Genomic DNA, 21626 nt, shown 5'->3' on the forward strand with positions numbered 1-21626 from the left:
GCAGAGGGTTATTATTAAGGATGACATTTGCTCATTGTGATTAAAAATGACAAAATGAAATTTCAAGTGCAGAAGTCAACACTGCAGTTCAATGTACAAAGGTTTCTTTGTACATCAACATCCAGCCAAATAAGGTCCATCTGTATTACAGAGATTTTTCTAGTTTGCTTTCAAATGAGGATTGGTTTTCAAGTGGGAATTCAATGTAAGCAGACATCATCAGAGGCCAAAAATATACCATTTCAGCTAATTGCATCTGTTTGCACAATGTTTTTTTCCTATTCCCCCCACCTCCTTAATTAATCATGGGCTGCAAATGGAGCCAGAGAACTGTGTATTGAGGTCCTGCCCACGTGGTTTTATTTACCATTGCACATAGAATTTTATTGGGCTATAAAATAAATGGATTTCCTCTGAAGCAATTAGAACAGTCCCTTCTTAGGCCACTGTGCAAATTAACCCATACCCATGGGCTGCTCTGTAGAAGAAGCCCACATTGTGCAGAGAGGGAATGGGGTAGGAACTCAAGGAGAATGGTGGGAAGTGGCTACCCATATTTCTGTTACTTTCTCAGAAAATTATTTGTGACCCACAAGCTAAACCAGCTGTAAGCTATATTATAAACAGTGAGTTTAGAGTACAACCCCTCTTCCCTTCATTTCTCTTGGGGACCAGTTCAATAAGTATACAGCAAGAGCTGGAGATAGAACCCGCCCTTCTTTACCTATACATATACGCATCAGGAAATGACTTCATGAGTCTTCTCAGTAACTTCTAACCTTCTCAGTCAGATCAAGAATTAAAAACAAAGAGTTTTCAGAGATCTGAGAAGAAGGTTGGAAAACAGGTTTCTTTGGAGACAGCATATTGCTCAGTCTATTGTTCCCACTGTCACTTGGGGAGAGCACAGTCCTGCTACTTTGGAATTATATGTTTAGTGAAGGTGGTCTAAAAGAGTCAGTCGCTCAAAGAGTTTGGGCATATGTCACCTCCAGATGCCAAATTTATGCCTCAAAGAACAAAACAGATTGTGAACTGCAACCTGACTATATTCTAAATCTCTAGCAGAGATTGTCAGATTTGGCAGAGGTTCCAGGAAAGTACTGCTGTGTTGGAATTGTCCTGACTTCCGTGAGTATGCTTGTACTAAGGATATTTAAGTATTTTTGAAGATTATGTGGACTACAGGATGTGAGGGATAACATAAAATGATTTTATTTAATTTCATTATACTAGGGTAGACTCAGAGGGTTAATGAGACTTCAGCTTTGGTTGAATGACAGAAATAATCCACCAACAATTAGCTGATGTTAACTCAGTATCTTAAACATTCCAGATATGCTTTAGTGGCCGAAACAACTTTTAGATGCAATCTACCTACTGTTTCTTCTATTCCTGCAAGGGAGAAGCCCTAATATGGGTTGAAGACAAATGAATTCTCATTATATAAGTAGGTTACACCCCTAGAGGGTATAGTTATCAATCCATGTGAGTGAAGAGATTACAAATGGTAGTGATGTTGGGCAACTATTCTCTTTAGTGTGCTGTCTGCTGTCTCTTAATTTTTATTGTGCTCTTGAATTTTAACTTCTCTTGTGTAAGACCTTGCTATGCCTTCTGATTCTGAGTTGTTTCCATTGATTGGAAGGATTGTAAAAATAGGAAAGTTCCACTAAAAAGGGAGAAATGAAACCAGTAGTGCAGACTAGAGTTTGAGATGAATGTGTGTCTTAGTCTGTTTTGTGCTGCTATAATAGAATACTGCAGACTGAGAAATTTGTAACAAACAGAAATTTATTTCTCACAGTTCTGGAGTCTGTGAAGTGCAAGGTCAAGAGGATAGCATTTGGCAGTGCCCTTGTGTGTCATAACAGGATGGAAGATATCACATGGCAGAAGGGCAGAGAGAGAAAGAGAGGACCCACTCTCATTTGTGAGGGTAGGAGGCTCTCATGACCTAAACACCTCTTAAATGTTCCATCTCTTAATACTGTTACAGTGATAACTAAATTTCATACAAGTTTGAAGGGGATAAAAATTAAAACCATAACAAGGTGAAAACCTGAATGTTTCTTTAGGGTCTAGCCCAGCATTCTATAGTGCAGATAAAGCAAGGAAGGAGAATGGAGTGGAGTGTCTGGGTTCTTTTTGATATGGACACAGAAGGCATACTTTTCTCAGATTAAACATCATCTTGGGGGTTCTTTCTGGCCTGTACATTTTACCTATAGAAGACTTGGGGACCTATGGGGAAAGCAAAAGGGACAACAAACACATATTGCTATTTTACAATATACCAGACATTATCTTTGTTAATGCCTTTAATATGTTGTCTTATTGGATCCTCATATCAAACAAACCTATGAAATCACTGCTATTGGGCTGGGCATGGTGTAATCCCAGCACTTTGGAAGGCCAAGGCAGGCGGATCACTTGAGGTCAGGAGTTCAAGGCTTAGCCTGGCAAACATGGTGAAACTCCGTCTCTACTAAAAATGCAAAAAATTAGCTGGATATGGTGGTATACACCTGTTATCCCAACTATTCAGGAGGTTAAGGCAAGAGAATTGCTTGAACTCAGGAGGTGAAAGTTGCAATGAGCTGAGATCATGCCATTGCACTCCAGCCTGTGTGACAGAGCAAGATTCTGTCCAAAAATAAATAAATAAATAAATAAATAAATAAATAAATAAATAGCTGCTAGTGTATTCATAAAACCTATGAGGAAAAAAAAAAACCTTAGAGAAGTCAAATGAATAGTTAAAATTTCTCATTTGTAAACAGAATGCAAGGGATTCAAAACCTGACTTATTTTATCTGAAAGTCCTAAAGTCTAGGCTCTTTCCACAAGTGAATGAATGAATGAGGAAATACATAAATTAGTATTATAAAAATTATTTATTTGGTCATGTATATTTTGTTGTACTTTGATACAGGACCACATAAAAAGCTACCATTGACTTTTTTCACAGAATTAGAAAAAAACTACTTTAAATTTTGTATAGAACCAAAAAGGAGCTCATATAGCCAACACAATCCTAAGCAAAAAGAACAAAGCTGTAGGCATCACGCGATCTGACTTCAAACTGTCCTATAAGGCTACAGTATCCAAAACAGCATGGTACTCGTACCAAAACTGATATATAGACTAATGGAATAGAAAAGAGACCTCAGAAATAATGCCTTACATCTATAACCATCTGATTATTGGCAACCCTGACAAAAACAAGCAATGGGGAAAGGATTCCCTGTAATATATGGTATTGGGAAAACTGGCTTGCCATATGCAGAAAAATGAAAACCCAAGATGGATTAAAGACTTAAGTGTAAGACCTAAAACCATAAAAACTCTAGAAGAAAACTTAGGCAGTACCATTCAGGGCATAGGCATGGGCAAAGACTTCATGACTAGAACACCAAGAACAATGGCAACAAAAGCCAAAATTGACAAATGGGATCTAATTAAACTAAAACGCTCTGCACAGCAAGAGAAAATTATCATCAGAGTGAACAGGCAACCTACAGAATGGGAAAAATTTTTTGTAATCTATCCATCTCACAAAGGGCTAATATCCAGGATCTACAAGGAACTTTAACAAATTTACAAGAAAAAAACAACCCCATCAGTAAGTGAGTGAAGGATATGAACAGACACTTCTCAAAAGAAGACATTTATGTGGCCAATAAACATATGAAAAAAAGCTCATCATCACTGGTCTTTAGAGAAATGCAAATTAAAACCACATTGAGATACTATCTCAGGCCAGTTAGAATGGCAATCATTTAAAAGTCAGGAAACAACTAATGCTGGAGAGGATGTGGAGTAATAGGAACACTTTTACACTGTTGGTGGGAGTGTAAATTAGTTCAACCATTGTGGAAGACAGTGTGGCGATTTCTCAAGGATCTAGAACCAGAAATACCATTTGACCCAGCAATGCCATTACTGGGTATGTACCCAAAGGATTATAAATCATTCTATAAAGATGCATGTATGATTATTGCAGCACTATTCACAATCGCAAAGACTTGGAACCAACCCAAATGTTCATCAGTGATAGACTGGATAAAGAAAATGTGGCACATATATACCATGCGATACTATGCAGCCATAAAAAAGGATGCATTCATGTCCTTTGCAGGGACATAGATGAAGCTGGAAACCATCATTCTCTGCAACTGACACAAGAACAGAAAACCAAATACCACATGTTCTCATAAGTGGGTGTTGAACAATGAGAACACATGGACACAGGAAGGGGAATATCACACACTGGAGCTTTTGCGGGGGTGGGGACACTAGTGGAGGGATAGCATTAGGAGAAATACCTAACGTAGTTATGTTGGGTTGATGGGTGTAGCAAACCACCATGGCACATGTATACCTGTATAACAATCCTGCACATTCTGCACATGTATCCCAGAACTTAAAGTATAATTTAAGAAAACGGCTTTATAATTTAAAATAATGGGTTGATGGGTGCATCAAACCACCATGGCCCATGTATACCCATGTAACAGTCCTTCACATTCTGCACATGTATCCAAGAACTTAAAATATAATTTAAGAAAAAAAGCCAGAATAATGGAGATACCATTGGAGACGTTAGAAGGAGAGCAAGTTTGATTTCAGATACACTGAGTTTTTAATGTCAACAGATATTTAAACTATACAATTAGAAATAAGGTCCTAGAGTTTAGAAGTCAGTGCAGCAAGATATAAATTTCATCATTATCTGTATGCATTATATTTGAAAACATTGACGTGAATGAGTGTCAAATGAATGAGAGTGTCAAAAAAGAGAATGTAAATAGATTTCAGTTTTTAGATGGTAGACGATTGGTAGATTAATTCTGATCTCATGGAATTAAATACCATTTACATGAGCCTTGCCTATGGTAACAACCCATAGACTAATTCCCAAACAAAACAAAACAAAACAAAAAAATTCCCAAAAAAAAGTCTTTGAGATTTTGAATGGCTCCTTTATAAAAATTAGGTTGCAGTGAAAAAATAAATGATACAATCTTTGCAACAACGGAAACCTAAAATGTTTTAAAAACCCATCATTAGTAGCACTATTTAACATGAAGTGAACACTGAACTTATTTAAATCTCAATATGTGGCCCTTTCTCAGTTCCTATTTCAGTAGAGTAAAAATTTCTTCCTTACTAATTATTTGTTCTATTTTATTCTTTGAAATCTGGGCAAAGAGCACTTCCAGGGTGTTATAATCAAATTATATACACAAATAGTAATGAATAATTTTCCACATCATATTTTCTAGGCTGTGAATCTTGCCTGAAATTTTATGGGTGGATTAATTTCACCTAAATACAATTCCTTTGAGGGCTTTTTATAAGAGAAGGACTAATGTTGCTGTCCTATCAATTAGTCCTGAACTTAGTTTTGTGTAAACTCAGTTTTGAATGGTTAAATGCTGTCACATTTGGCATTTGGTAGAAAAATAACATGATACGTCTGCATTGTTTTTTAATCGGGGTGTAACATTCACCAAGCCCTAGGGATATTAGAATGAAACTATTAGAATAGTGTCGATCACAACATTCTTTTCTTCTTTCCAAGAATAATTATTTATCAGAAAACCTGCACAGGGCTTTCTGATAAGTGCAGAAGGTGAAGTATAGGTGAAAGAATCACAATGACAATATGAAGAGCCTTCTCCTTAAGAAACCTACAGATTGGTAAATGAGATAAATGGATATGAGAAGAGCTGACACATCATATTTTTTTTTCCATGAGGCAAGGTAGAAGGAAACCTGGAAGAATTTAAAAGCAAGAAAGATTATTTCCAGCAGGGAGATTGAGAGAGACTTTGAATAGGAGATTATAAAAAGATTGCAAAGTAAAAGAGCTAGAATTAGGTCATTTCTTTGAGTCAAGAAAAATACACTTGAAAACTCTGTAAAGTAAATCCATTGGTGGAAGCAGAATACTGTTATTTGTATTTGTTTTGGTCATTGTAGAAGCACCAGAGATGCTGAACAAAGGGCCTGAAAAATGCCCATCTGCATTTCTAGTTTTCATTCGGTGATTTGCAAGTGATTTGGGAGAAATTGCTTTATTTATCAGTTAGAAAGCCTTTTTGTGCAAAATAGCAGAGTCGTTTATTCATTATTATTTAATTCATTTATTCATTCTTTCACTCATATGTTTTCTAAAACATATTAATGAATCATCTATGACATAGAAGGCACTGAGCTAGATACTATGGATACTGTGGGCACGTGACTGGACCTACTTCCTGCTCTCATAACACATACTATGCAGATCTTTGTTACTCCAAGTGTGTCTGGTTGACCAGAAACATCAGCATCACCTGTGAACTTTTGAAAAAAAGTGCAGAATCTGCCTCAGCCTTATGGAATCAGAATCTGCATTTTAACTAGATCCTCAGTTACTTTAAATACATATTAAAAACTGAAAAGAAGTTGGATCTGTAGCCCTAAATAGAGCTAAGCAAGTAGTCTGCCAGCTCAGGTGTCTTGGTCAGACACTCAGGAGAACAGGGAAAGGATCTATCTGCAAGGCTTTTCTTTACTGAGAAAGGGGTATGGATTTCAAAATCAACTCCTCTTAAAATGACTTTCTGAAAGGGGACATCTAAATTCAAAATATAGCAAATTTGAACACTACAGAGTTACAAAACTGATGAGTCCAGATCTCTTACTCTAAATGGAACTAGAGAGGAATCTTTGAGTGGTCCCCAACAGCCTAATAATTTGTGTTTCTCCAATAAAATATAATCAGCTGTTCCCTTCCCTTGCCTAAAACCTGCCCTTCGTTAGTTTCACCTTGTGCCAATATTATCTATCCTTCAGTAACCAGCATGAATAACACCTTCTTCTTGGAGTCTTTCTCAACACGCTAGTTAGAAACAACCTTTTCCACCTTTGAATGACTCCAACAATTTACGTGTACCTCTCTATGACATTGACATATTCTGTCCCACTGTGCACATGTGCAAGTCTGTGACTTATTTCCCTCTCAATAATGCCTTTAAGAAAAACACAACCATGCCATATCTCTAATATACATAGTACTTGACATGTTTTTATGCACACAGTGGATTAATTATGCTTGTTGGATTAACTGAGACATGTAAATCACAACTACATTTTTATACATATCAGAGATTCATACACATTGACAATGCTTAGTGATAGGCCTTGAAAAATACAAAATAATATTATACAACTCTAAGTTTCCTTATTATGGGTAAAAGTTATATCCAGAGTTCTGCTATGTGCAGAATTACAAATGAAATCTACAATTTTTTGAACTGTTTTGAATCTAGTTGAAGAGGGAAGGCTTTTTATACTAAATAATGTTTAATGGCAACAGAATGAAGAATATAATACAGTAACTAGCTGAGCACAATTACATGCCAAACTGCAAAATAAGGACAATGGAGATTTCAAGGGTAGACAGGGATAAGTCAGTGTTGGTAAGAATTTCCCAAGAAGCGGTTAGAATAGGTGAGGCTTCAGCTGGGATTTTAAGAATAGATAGTATTCAGTTTAGGAAGAGAAGTGTGTAAAATCTTTGTATGCAGATTTTGTAAGTGAGAGAAGAGTAAGAGAAACAGCTTCTTGCCAAAGGAGACTTGATGTTACAAGTCTTGAAGGGAAGACATTTATGTCAGGTTGAGTTTTCCAAAGACAGCCACAGTAATATTCTCTTCCCCATGCTCTTCTGAAACGTGATCTTGTCAATTACCAGTCAAAAGGAGGATGTATGTCTCCTCCCCTTGAATCTAAACAGGTTTGTTATTGCTTTAATCAGTGGAGTAGAGTGGAAATAATACTGAGTGACTTCCAAGGCTCAGTCCTAAAAGCCAAGACAGCATCCAAGGCTAGGTCCTAAAAGGCAAGACAGATGATTCCTCTTGGAATCCAACTGCTGTGCTGTGATAACCCCAAGTCACATGAAGAGTTCATCTGTACGTGTTCTGGCAAATAGCCCAGCTGAGCCCAGTCTTCACGTCATCAAATACAAGGGATATATGTAAAAAGCCTCCATGCTATCCCAACCTCCAACTATACTGAATAACTTCTAGCCCTTTGAGTCTCCCCAGCTAAAGTTCCAGACATTGTGGAAAACAGGTAAGCCATCCCCACTGAGTCCTACTCAAATTTCTGACTCATGGAATCTGTGAACATAATAAAATAATTGTTTTATACATGTCCCAAATTTTTTAAAATGCAGAATTAAATAATTGAAACAGGCCAGACACAATGGCTTATGTCAGTAATCCCAACACCTTGGGAGGCCAAGGCAGGTGAATCACTTAAGGTCAACAGTTCACCTGGCCAACATGGTGAAACCCCATCTCTACTAAAAATACAAAAAATTAGCCAGGCGTGGTGGCACATACCTGTAGTCCTAGCTACTTGGGAGGCAGGGGTGGGAGGATTGCTTGAATCCGGGAGGCAGAGGTTGCAGTGAGCTCAGATCACATCACTACACTCCAACCTGGGTTACAGAGAGAGAATACATCCCACACCCTCAAAAAAATAATAACAATTGAAACAACTCCGATTTCCCATATTTTGAGGGACAGCTTAGCATGATGGAAAAAGCACATATTTTGGAATTAGAGTATTCTGGGTTTGAATCTCAACTCCCTCAGTTACTTAGCTCTGGATGCTAAGTGAACTAAACAGTTTGAGAGCCAGTATCCTCGTCTCTAAAATGGGGATGGCCATATTACAGAGTATGGCCATTGACAAAATTAAATGAGATAAAATGTATAAGCGTCCACCTGCAAAATAGATGCCCAATGTGTTGTAGGTATTATTACCAGTATTAAAATCTAAACTGGTCTTGCCATAGAGGTCTCCACCATTTATTTATATGAGCTGTAAGAAGGATACAGGAGAAGCATACATGTGGACAGTAGTTCTTGAATGTAAATGAAGGTCTTTTCCCTTGTAAGTGTTTACTCAAGAACTCCTATGCCGGGAAAAGGTCTTGACATGTGTGTGATGGGTTATATATTGTTTACTGAGAAACAGTGGCAAGCAACACCTAGCTGTTTCCCAGGCACAAAACTGATTAGGGTGTTATAGAATGGTAAGCAATATGTACCGGTCATGGACTAGTTAAACCAGTTCTCAAAACACGGGATACATGACCTTGTCCCCATTGCTGACTCACAAAGAATGCTTTCTAGCTTATTTTTATTTTAGGAGTGAACAGGCACTATCTGCCTGTTTAGTCTATCTTTATTCTATGAAACACTGAGCACCTGCTTATTAAAAATAATCACTTGTTAGCAAAGAATAGATACATGGGTCAGAGTCTGCTCAGGGCTCTAAGCTCTGAAATGCTGTGAGTCCCCTGATGTCCGACTCTGATTTTCACTTTTGCATCTACCTTTGTTTCTGTTTCCTAATTCCTTTGCACTGCCTGGGTTGGGGTCTCCATGATCGAGCTGGTGTCAGCACTCCCAAATTATACAAATAACAACATTAGTAATGATGAAACTTAAATTATGTTTTATAGTTTATGCAGTACTTTAGCACAGTGGTCCCCTATCATTTTGGTACCAGAGACCAGTTTCGTTAAAGAAAATTTCTGCACAAATTGATCAGGGGAGGGGATGGCTTTGGGATGAAACTGTTCCACCTCAGATTATCAGACATTAGTTATATTCTCATAAAGAGCGCAACCTAGATCCTTTGCATGTGCAGTTCACAATATGGTTCATGCTCCTATGAGAATCTAATGATGCTGCTGATCAGGAGTTGGAGCTCAGGCAGTAATTCTTGCTGGCCCACTGCTTACCTCCTGCTGTGCCACCCAGTTTCTAACAGGCCACTGCTAATGGTCTGTGGCCAGGGAATTGGAGACCCCTGCTTTGCCAAATGTCACTCTATTTGCATGTTGGATCAGACTTATGAGGAAGATAATCCAGTTACACCATTTTGTAGATTTTTATAAGTAGCTGCTGTGATGAGTAGTTCAGAGTTGGGCCATGATGCCAGAATTCCTAAATTCAAATTCCCGTTTCCCCTCTGATTAGCCATGTGACATTGAGAAGGTTAATTAAACTCTCTTAGTCAATCAGTTTTATCACCTCTAAAATTTTGTATTGTACTATTTTTGAAACTGTTTTGAAAATAAAATACAATTATACATGTAAAGCACTTAGAACAGTGATGTGCACAGAGCTGGGTGTTCAATAAGATGTTATTGTCACAGGTTAGGCTCAAGGGGTTACATTCTCTAGGGTTGCACAGGTATAAATATCGTCAAACCTAGGCCTTTGCTCTAAGTGTTAGACTGCAGTTGATTAATATTTTCCTTATCATTTTTGTTTAGGTGAAGGCTGACCAATATACCTTTTGGTATAATGGTCACTATTTTAAAACAGTTTTTTTCTTTATTCTCTGAGTGTTCTATGGAAGCTATTTGTGTAATTCAGATACTATGCTACTTAGGAATTTTACCCAATCATGATATAGGCCAGTAGCGCTTGTAGTTTATGTGTTGTCTATAGCAGGAATGGTTTCCTTAGAAAAACTGCCTTGAAAACAAATTCATGACTACTAAAAGTCCCTACATGGGTGCTTCATCTTGATAAGTGGCCAAAGACCTTGTTTCTTCCTAGGTATTGGGAGCATCATCCCTTGTCCTGTTACAGTTAGATCTTGAAGATGCTTTTTAGGTCATCTAAGTAAAATGTCATTCCTTGAAATGAGCTTCTTGTTAGCTCTTAGTGCTCTTTGTTTAGATTTTCATTCATTTCTGCAGCCTTCCCAGATGGTGGTTCATCACCTGACAATGGCCTCCCTAATGTATGAAACGTATTAGTAAAACCTCATTGAACTTCATCTCTTTTTCATGCTCCTCTATGAGCGTATCTTCCCTCTTTCAATTTTATCTTTTCTTCACTCTCCTGATGTGTCAATAACCTTTAAATCATCCCTATTTTGTTGTATTTTATAAAATATATATGGTTTCTGTAGTCTGTACTTTTTTGTGTGATGTCATGTTATCTGTTGGTGGAAATAGTATGCAAATATGTTGCTAAAGGTGCCTTACCTCAGACCTTGTTTCTTCCACAGGGGGAGAAAAATGCCAGTCTTTAATGAACTCGGAGCTAAAGCAGATTAGCTGTTTTCTTCAGGTAAGATGGATGATGCTATCAACATTATTAAGTCACTAGGTCTGAATTTCTCTGTACGTAAATCCAATGTAATAAGTGTTATTAATATACTTGCCAATATGTCTCACTGGCATATTTTAGTATATTGGCTAAAAACTAAAATAGTGCTAGTCCTGATTAACTAATTTACCTCATTCGGTTTACCTCTTACTTATTATCATTTGGCAGTAGGCATTATTTCTCAATGAATTTAAAATATACTCCATGATAGATAACTCGTCCTACTACTTAAAAACAGTTGATATATTAGCAGATTAATGAGAAATCTCTCTTATGTAAGTTCACTTTAAGAAGTTGAGTAAGGATTTTTGTTTCTGTTTTTATGTATATATAAAGTATCCCTTCAGTATTTTTGCAACCCTCTCTAAGAAAAGAGTAGCTCATGGTAGAAAAGAATGTTCTGGGCTCTGATGGCAGAAATGGATGGATGACCATGCCTTTCTGGGAGACTGAAAAAATATTTCTTGCAATCATTTGATCTATCACTGCAAATAGCTGAGTGAAATGAACAATTCAGTACATTTAATCTATGCAAAAAGGGGAAAGTGGGTTAAGGTAAAGTTTTCAAAAAAAGAGAATATCTTCTGCTTTAAGCTGTTTCATTTATTCACTTATAACAGTATTCTTCTACCAGTGACCCTAGTTGCCCATTTCACTCACCTTCTTCATGAAAAAAAAATTCAAGTGAAAATTCTAAGAAAAGCATTTAGAGTTTTGCTGGCATTTGCAGTATTTTATCTCTTTGCTTATTGAGATATGTTTGTAAAAGTGTAACATTTTCCATTTAATAGTAGGTGGGCTTACTACTCTCTAAGGTGAAATTTGTTCCCGGGTGACTCTGTGTAACTTCTCAGCAAAGTTTTGCCGTCAGATTTTTCTTTTTTTTCAGTATGAGTCCACTTTATTAATTGGTGAGAGCTACTTGTGCCAGTAGATACCTACTGATTGTTATATGCTGACATAGTGAGTTGGGAATGACTGCTGAGAAACTGAAATTAGAATTTGACTCTTCTGACTTCTAATAGGAGGTAGAAGTTGAATATTTGCAACATAATGTCATTTCATTCACTATAGAAATGTGCTTGTGTTAATATATGTAGAGCAGAATTCTCTTGTTATTATTAGAAATAGGCTGGGTGGAGAATTAGGAGCAAAAAATGGTAAGGTAGAAAACTGTTCACTGACTCATTCCTAAATTTACTTTCAAGGAGAAAAAAAAATTAATGGAAATGGCTGTTCTTTTATGGTGTTTCTATCCCTTAAAGAAATGATGAACTGAGCAAAGAAAGAAAAGGGGCTCACTTATATTCTATCTCTCATTTACATACAAATACGGTTCTGATTAAAATACGTTTTGGTGGCACTGGCTGAGTAGAATTTATCTGTGAAAAAAATAACCTGAAAAGGATAATGTTTTATTGTTTGGTATTATCAATACTACAACTCCAATTCTTTATAGAGTTTAGTCCTTTGCAAATTCTGTAGAATTACTAAGGCTTCCTGCCTTATGTGGCTCACAGCTTTACAGGGGAGCTTAATCTGAACCTTGGCATGCTGTTTTTATCTGTTGTTTTTTTTTTTTTTTGCATTACAATTTCTTCTAAAATACTCTATTTTCTAAAGAATTTTAATCCATTGAGGTCAAAAAGCGTTATTGATACTTTCTGCCATGCTTTAGGTAAATTTAGGGTGCAGTTTCTTTGGTGGGAGAGAGCCACAGGAAAATTATTTCTTGCTACCTATTGGAGAATGGGAAACTTGAAAGGACAATTACATCAGTGTAAATATGACCAGCTGCTCTAATCGCCCAGTGGTGCTTGTTCAAAGTTGCCAACCTTAATGCCATACTCTTGTTGCTTATCTGAACAGTGAAGGGGATTCGAGATGTTAGATATTTCTGCTGTAGAAGTCATTAAGCTCAATGGATTGAGTATAGTAGGTATGTAATCTAGAACCCTGCTTTTCAAAATGTGGTCCATGGGCTAGTAGCAGTGACACCACCTGGGAACAGGTTAGGCATGCAGAATCTCAAATTTCATCCAAACACTACTGAATCAGAATGCATATTTCAATAATAGGCATTTTACATATGTGCATTAAACTTTGAGAAGTACTGGTCAAGAAATACTTCTTCATTCCCTTAACAAGTTCTCTAATCATAATACTTACAATAACAGCACTAATAATATTTATGCAACAGAAGTCATATTATTTAATCTTCAAACCATACCAGAGGGGCGTATTTCCTATTGTCTCCATTTGATAGTTATGGCATTTGCACTCAGAGAGGTCACACAGGAATGCATTTATTTGTGAGATTGCTGAGACAGGGTTTTCTTCACATTGGCTTTTGTTCTTTTTTTTTTTAAGTTTTAATTTTTTAGGGTACATAGGAGGTGTATGTATTTATGGAGTACATGAGATATTTTGATATGGCCATCCAATACATGATAATCACATCAGGATAAATGGGGTGTCCGTCACCTTAAGCATATATTTTTTGTGTTACAAACAACACAATTATACTCTTTTGGTTATTTTAAAATGTACAATTAAATTATTATTGACAGTAGTCACCTTGTTGTGCTATCAAACACTAGCTCTTATTCATTTTTCTGGCTATTTTTGTACCCTTTAACTATCCCCACATCTCCCCACCCCTTCTCTTCCCAGCCTCTGATAATCATCCTTCTACTGTATCACCACGAGATCAATTGTTTAGTTTTGTTCCCCTAAATAAGTGAGAATAGGCAGACTTTGTCTTTCTGTATCTGGCTTATTTCACTTAATATAATAATCTCCAGTTCCATCCATGTTATTGAAAATGACAGAATCTCATTGATTTTTATGGCTGAATAGAACTCCATTGTGCATATGTATCACATTTTCTTATGCATTCACCTGTTGATGGACAGGTGCTTTCAAATCTTGGGTATTATGAATAGTGTTGCAGTAAATGTGGAAATACAGGTATCTGTTCCATATACTGATTTCCTTTCTTGTGAATATATACTTAGCAGTGGGATTGCTGGATCATATGGTAGCTCTATTTTTAGTTATTTTTTTCAGGAACCTCCAAACTGTTCTCCATAATGGTTATACTAATTTACATTACTACCAACAGTGTACAGGAGTTTACTTTTCTCTACATTCTTGCAAGCATTTGTTATTACGTTTCTTTTGGATATAAGCCATTTTAACTGGGGTAAGATGATATCTCATTTTACTTTTGATTTGCATATTTCTGATGATCAGTAATGTTGAGCTCCTTTTTTAAGACAAAATTTTCTTGAAAAGTTTATTAACATAAGTAACAATAAATCATTCAACTTTTTGATTTTTAGGAAGTTTTTAAGGATTAAATTTCAGAAGTCCTCATGTAAACAAATCAGATATGAATAAAGCCCTTATAATGAACTTTTCAAATAAAATTTTAAAATATATTTTTTCTTAAGATGGCCATAGTATTAACATGATAGTATTAACTTTACTTATTTTTATTAAGATTAGCTCTTCAAGATTGTTACTAACAAATGTTGATTTTTATTACTGTGCTAGCGTAAGATTTTAATCACTAAGTTCTTCCTCATCACTGAAATATGTGATTTTCTTTTCCCTTGGGCAACTTGAATCATCTGATGTTGAGGGTCCTCCTGAACTGGGTTTCCATTTTTTTTGTTCTTCTTCTTATTCTTCTGTTTTGGCTTGCTGGAATGCTATGGCCTGACTGAGGCTGTCAAGAACAGGATCCTCCCCTTCATCTTCACTTTCTTCTTCTAATTCCTCAATTTCTTCTTCTGGTTCAGGAGCTTTCTTTTTTTTCTTTTTTTCTTTCTTCTTTGGAGGCTCACGTTCTCCAAGCATATTTTTCTGACAGGCATAACTTAAGTGTCCACTTTCTTTACAACTTTGCCATATTTGGAAAATATCTTTAGATGGGGCGGGCCTTGGAGACTAGAAGAGTGCGAGCCCTGGGCTCAGCTGGGGCTCAACCCCGACTCAGTGGCCTTGGCATCACGAGTCCTGGGAGGGGTCAGGCGCGGAACCAAGATGGTAGCAGCTGCTGGGCCTCTTCCCGCTTGTTAGAGATCCGTTGATCTCCTTTTCATATGCTCGTTTGGAATTGGTGTGCCTTCCTTCGAGAAATGTCTATTCAACTATTTGTCTTTTTTTTTTTTTTAATCAGATTATTAGATTTCTTTCCTATAGAGTTGTTTGAGCTCTTTGTGTAGTCTGGTTATTAATCCTTTGTCTGATAGGTAGTTTGCAAATATTGTTTTCTCATTTTGTAGGTTATCTCTTCACTTTGTCAGTTGTATTCTTTGCTGTGCAGAAGCTTTTTAACTTGATGTAACTGCATTTATTCATTTTGCTTTGGTTGACTGTACTTGCGCAGTATTGTTAAAGAAATCTTTAAGAAGTCCAGCATCCTGGAGAGTTTCTCCAAAGTTGTTGTTGTTGTTGTTGTTGTTGTTGTTGTTGTTTTGAAGTAGTTTTATAGTTTGAGGACTTAGATATAAGGCTTTAATCCATTTTGATTTGATTTTTGTTTAAGGCAAGAGATAGGCTTGTAGTTTAATTCTTCAGCATATTTATATCCAGTTTTTCCAGCATTATTTATTAAAGAGTCTGTCTTTTTCCCAATGTATTTTTTTTTGGCACCTTTGTCAAAAATGAGTTCACTGTAGATGTATGGATTTGCTTCTGGGTTCTGTATTCCATTTATGGGTCTAAGTGTCTGTTTTTATGCCAGTGCCGTGCTGTTTGGTTACAGTAGCTCTGTAGCATAATTTGAAGTCAAGTAATGTGATTCCTTTAGTTTTGTTGTTTTTGCTCGAGATAGCTTTGGCTATCCTTCATGCTTTCATATAAATTGCAGGATTACTTTTCCTATTTTTGTGAAGAGTGTCATTGGTATTTTAATATGGATTGTATTGAATCTATAGACTGCTGTGGGTAGTATGGGCATTTTAACACTATTTATTCTATCAACCCATGTTCATGGAACATCTTTCCATTTTTTGTGTCCTCTTCAATGTCTTGCATCAGTGTTTTATAGTTTTCATTGTAGAGATCTTTTACTTTGGTTATTTCCTAGATATTTAATTTTATTTATAGCTATTGCAAAATGGGATTCTTTTTCAGATTGCCCACTGTTGGCATATAGATATGCTACTTGTTTTTATATGTTGATTTTGTATCCTTCAACTTATCAGTTCTAATATTCTTTTGTTGGAGTTTAGGTTTTTCCAAATAAAGGATCATACCATCTACAAACAAGGATAAATTGACTTCTGCCTTAATTTGTAAGTATTTTATTTTTCTCTCTTGCCTGATTGCTCTAGCTAGGACTTCCAGTACTATGTTGAGTAACACTGGTGACAGTGGGCATCCTTATTGTATTCTGAATCTTAAAGACCTTGAGCTTTTCCCTATTCAGTATGACACTAATTGTGGATCTGGTTTATATGACTTTTATTATGTCGAGCCATGTTCCTTCTATACTCAGTTGTTTAAGGGTTTTTATCATGATGGGATGTTGAATTTTATCAAATGCTTTTTTAGTATCAGTTGAAATGATCTTATGGTTATTGTCCTCCCTTCTGTTGATATGATGTGTATTACATTGACTGATGTGTGTATGTTAAAACATCTTTGCATCTCTAGGATACATTCCACTTGGTCAAAATAAATTATCTTTCTAATATGTGGTTGAATTTGGTTTGCTAGTATTTTGTTGAGGATTTTTGTGTAAATATTTATCAGAGATATTGGTCTGTGGTTTTCTTTCTTTGGTATGTCTTTGTCTGGTTTTGATATTAGGGTAATACTGGCCTCATAGAGTGAGTTTAGAAGTATTCCCCCCTCCTCTATTTTTCAGAATAATTTGAGTAGGATTGGTATTAGTTATTCTTTAAATGTTTGGTAGAATTCAGAGTGAAGCCATTGGTTCCCAGGCTTTTTTTTTTTTTTTTTTTTTTTTTTTTCTGGGAGACTTTTTGTTATGGCTTTGATCTTGTTATTTGTTATTGGTGTGTTCAGGTTTTGGAATTCTTCATTGTAAATGTTGAGAGGTTTTTAGTATCTAGGAATTTATCCATTTCTCCTAGATTTTCTAATATATTGTCATATAGTTGCTCATAGTTACTACTAATGATTATTTGAATTCCTGCTGTATCAGTCGTAATGTCTCCTTTTTATCTCTGATTTTATCTATATGAGTCATCTTTCTTTTTTTTGTCACTAGTTTTGCTAAAGGTTTGTCAATTTTATCTTAAAAAAAACTTATAAAAAATTTATTTTTGAATTTTTTATTTCCAATTCATGTATTCATTTACTTCTACTCTGATCTTTATTTTCTTCTAATAATTTTGGGTTCAGTTTGCTTTTGATCTTCTACCTCTTTAAGATGCATTATTATTTATTTATGCATTAATAATAGATATTTATTTGAAGTCATTGTCTCCTCTTCCTCCTCCTGCTCCTTTTTCTTCTTTCATATTTTATTTTATTCATTTTATTTTTTAGAGGCATATTCTCACTGTCACCCCGGTTGGAGGGCTGCGGTATGATCTCAGCTCACTGCAGTCCAAACCTCCTGGGCTCCAGCAATTATCCCAGCTCAGCCTCCTAAGCAGCTGGGACTACAGGCACATGCCACCACATCTAGCTAATTTTTGTATTTTTTTGGTAGATTTGGAGTTTTGTCATTTTGTTGTTGTTGTTTGATATGGGTGCTTATAGCTATAACTTTCTCTCTTAGTACTGCTTACCCTGTGTTCCTCTTAGTACTGCTTACCCTGTATCCCATGTGGTATGCTATGTTTTCATTATAATTTGTTTCAGTACATTTTTCAGTTTTCTTCTCAATTTCTTTATTGACTCACTGGCCATTTAGGAGTATATTGTTTAGGTTTCATGTGTTTGTATAGTTTTAAACATTCATCTTGTTGATTTCTAATTTTATTCCATTGTGGTCACAGAAGATGCTTGATATTATTTAATTTTTTTGAATGTCTTAAGACTTGCTTTGTAACTTAACATATGGTCTACCCTCAAGAATAATCCATTTGCTGAGGAGAAGAATGTGTATTTTGTAGCCATTGGATGAAATGTTCTGTAAATATCTGTTAGATTTTTATTTGTTCTGTAGTGTAGGTTAAGTACGATGTTTCTTTGCTGATTTCCTGTCTGAAATATCTGTCCAATGCTGAAAGTGGGATGTTGAAGTCTCCAGCTATTATTGTATTGGGGTCAATCTCTCTCTTTAGCTCTAGTGATATTTGCTTTATATTTATGGATGCTCCAGTATTTGATGTATATATAATTGTTATATCCTCTTGTTGAATTGGCCTCTTTATTATTATATGGTTATAATCCTTTGTCTCTTCTTATAGATTTTGCCTTGTCATATATTTTGTCTAAGTATAGCTACTTCTGTCTTTTTTCACTTCCACTGGAATGAAATGCCTTTTTTTCTTCCCTTTATTTTTAGTCTATATTTATAGGTGAAGTATGTTTCTTGGAGGCAACTGATTAATGCATCTTGTGTTTTAATCCATTCAGTCACTCTGGGTCTTTAGATTGGAGTGTTTAATCCATTAAAATCAATGTTATTATTGAAAAGTAAGGACTTCCTCTTGCCATTTTATTCTTTGTTTTCTGGTGTTTTTTTCCTTCCCTCCTTCCCTCCTTCTCTCCTTCCCTTCTTCCCTCCTTCCTCCCTTTCTCTCTCTTTCTTTCTTTTTCTTTTCTTTTTAGTGAAGGTGAGTATCTGTGGTAATATGATTAGTGATTTAAGATCTTCGTTTTTACTTTTTGTGTATTTGTTGTACGTTTTTGATTTGAAGTTACCATAAGACTTACAAATACTATCTTATAACCTGTTATTTTAAACTAATGACAGTGTAACACCGATTGCATAAATAAACAAGAAAAAAGAAAACTAATCCAAGCTCTACAGTTTAACTTTTCTCCCTCACTTTTGAACTTTTTGTTGTTTCTATTTATATCTTGTACTGCATCTTGTAAAGCTGTAGTTATTATTTTTGATTGGCTTTTCATTTAGTCTTGCCACTTAACAGTAGTTTACACACCACAATTACAGTGTTACAATATTTTGCGTTTTTCTGTGTATTTACTATTACCAGTGAGTTTTTAATCTCCAGATTGTTTATTATTGCTCATTAATGTTCTTTACTTTCTGATTAAAGAACTCCCTTTAGCATTTCTTTTATGATAGGTCTGGTGTTGATGAACTCCCTCAGCTTTTTTTGTGTGGATAAGTCTTTATTTCTCCTTCATGTTTGAAGAATATTTCAACTGTAGCTAAAATCAGCCAGGCTTGTGTTCTTCCCTTTAGGGTGGTGAGTTTCCCTAGGGGTCCAGTATGCTGTTTTTTACTACTACAGGGACTAGAGTAAATAATCTTTAGAAATTTGCCTGGTGCTCTATTCTACTCCAGCTACGCTGGCACTGACACTGCAAGACAAGTCTTTCCCACTCTTCCTTCACTTTTCTACAGGGATAAGAGCCTCTTTCCTTGGCTACCACCAAAGACCCACAGTGGGTATTGCCAGTTTACTGCCAGTATTTACTTAAGGACCAAGCGCTAATCAGACAGCTTGCAATGAATGCTGCAGACCTGAGACTCATCTTTCAGGTCAGTGGGCTCCCCTTTGGCCCAGGGCTGGTCCAGAAATGCCAACTAAGTGTCAAGGCCTGGAAGCAGGGATCCGAAGAGCCCTCTTGGTGCTCTACCCCTCTGTGGCCAATATAGTACCTAAGATGTAAGACAAAGTTCCCTTTACTTTTCCCTCTGCTTTTCTCAAGTAGAAATATTCTCTCAGCCTAGCCACTGCAGATAGGAATATGCTGGGTGTTACCTGAAGTCACCCCATTTCAGAGTCTCACCCAAGGCCCACGGTGTGCTACCTGGTTATCAGTGATGGTTTTTCAGGGCCCAGGGGCTTTTTAGTCAGCAGGTGATGAATCTTGCTAGGACAGGTTCCTTCCTTTGAAGGAAGAGGGCTCTCTTCTGGCCCAGGATGTGTCTAGAAATGGCATCTGGGATATAGGGTTTGGAATAGGGGCTTCAAAACTCTGCCCCATGCCTTTCCCTCCTGTGGTTGAGCTGACATCCAAAATGCAAGATAAAGTTTTCTGTACTCTTCCCTCTCCTCTCCTCAAGAGGAAGGAATGAATCACTTGTTGGTGAGAGTTGTGCTGCCTGGGGCTGGGGGAGGGGTGGCACAAGCACTTTTTTAGCTGCCCTGGCTGGTATCTCACTAGATCACATTCCTGCCATGTCTAGCCTAGCCTAACACTAGAATTTGCCTAGGAATTGCAGTCCTTGTGGCCCAGATGGCCTTTCAAGTTTATTTAACAACCCAGATCAGTTTAGCCCATGGTTTTGTGGCTTGCTGGAACTCAAGTTCCAACAACCGAAATGGCCTAGGGCTGGTCTAAATGCTCCCTCCAAGGGTAGACATCACTGGGTTCTGCTCACTTTTGCTTTCCACTGTAACAGCACCAAATTCAATGCAGGGTCCCAGAATCTCTGCACTCTCCCTTCCCCAAGTGTACAGATTCTTCCTGCCATGTGACCTTTACTGGGTGAATGGAAGAAGGTTGGCATTGGTGATTCAACACTGTCTTTCCTACCCTCTTCAGTGCTTCTTTCAGTGATATGAAGTTAAAGCCAGGTAGTGTAATTACTCACCTGATTTCTGGTTCTTACAAATATGTGTGTGTATGTGTGTGTGTGTGTGTGTGTGTGTGTGTGTGTGTTTAGATGTAAATTTGGTGTTCCTGCAAGAGGTGGGGGGTGATTGGTGAAGGCTTCTATTCTGCTTCTTCTTTTGCCCTTTATCCACATTGCTTTTTGACTGTGGATCTTTAGATGACCAGTTTCTCAATAGATTCATGCAAATTGGACTTCTTAGAGACTGACTTATTAGCAACAATACCAGATTATCTCTTTTTAGGGAAAAACATAATGGCCATATGGGCCAGATGACTGGTTGTGAGCACATTCACAATCTCTGTGGCATACCCTGAGAGGATACCAGGGTAAAACCAGGAGGCTTTTCATTAGTGTGGAGTTGGAGTGACAGAAACTGCCTGATGATAGAGGAAGTTAGTTGATAATCTTAATATGTAATGCTACTAACTAATGATAACTTGATGTAGCTATCTCTGCTCTAGGACCATTATATGCCAAGGACACTGGAAACTTGACCTTGGTTGATAGTGTGTCCCCCCCACCCCCCATCAAGCCTGGTGATTCAAGGTTTAATCCTACTTCTATGAAAATTTTGCTTTCATTTGGAGCATATCATTTTGTTGTAAAGTTAATGCTATAAATTTGCCTATAGTCAAAATCTTGCTCTTGCACTTACGAAAGCCTATTTCTAATCTCAATCCATTCTG

At 36.6% G+C, this 21626-nt stretch overlaps 1 long non-coding RNA gene across 8 annotated transcripts in view; it reads left to right on the top strand.

Annotated features, from left to right (window-relative positions):
* LOC141585622 (uncharacterized) overlaps nt 1-21626 on the top strand; it is a 998130-nt gene that overhangs the window by 429224 nt on the left and 547280 nt on the right. For all 8 annotated transcript variants that reach the window (XR_012519199.1, XR_012519201.1, XR_012519202.1 and 5 more), the window contains 2 exons: nt 11095-11156; nt 16439-16501. This is a non-coding gene — a long non-coding RNA (uncharacterized LOC141585622). The remainder of the gene's footprint in view (nt 1-11094; nt 11157-16438; nt 16502-21626) is intronic.

The sequence above is a fragment of the Saimiri boliviensis genome, chromosome 9, assembly GCF_048565385.1.
Source record: "Saimiri boliviensis isolate mSaiBol1 chromosome 9, mSaiBol1.pri, whole genome shotgun sequence".
Lineage (NCBI taxonomy): Eukaryota > Metazoa > Chordata > Mammalia > Primates > Cebidae > Saimiri > Saimiri boliviensis.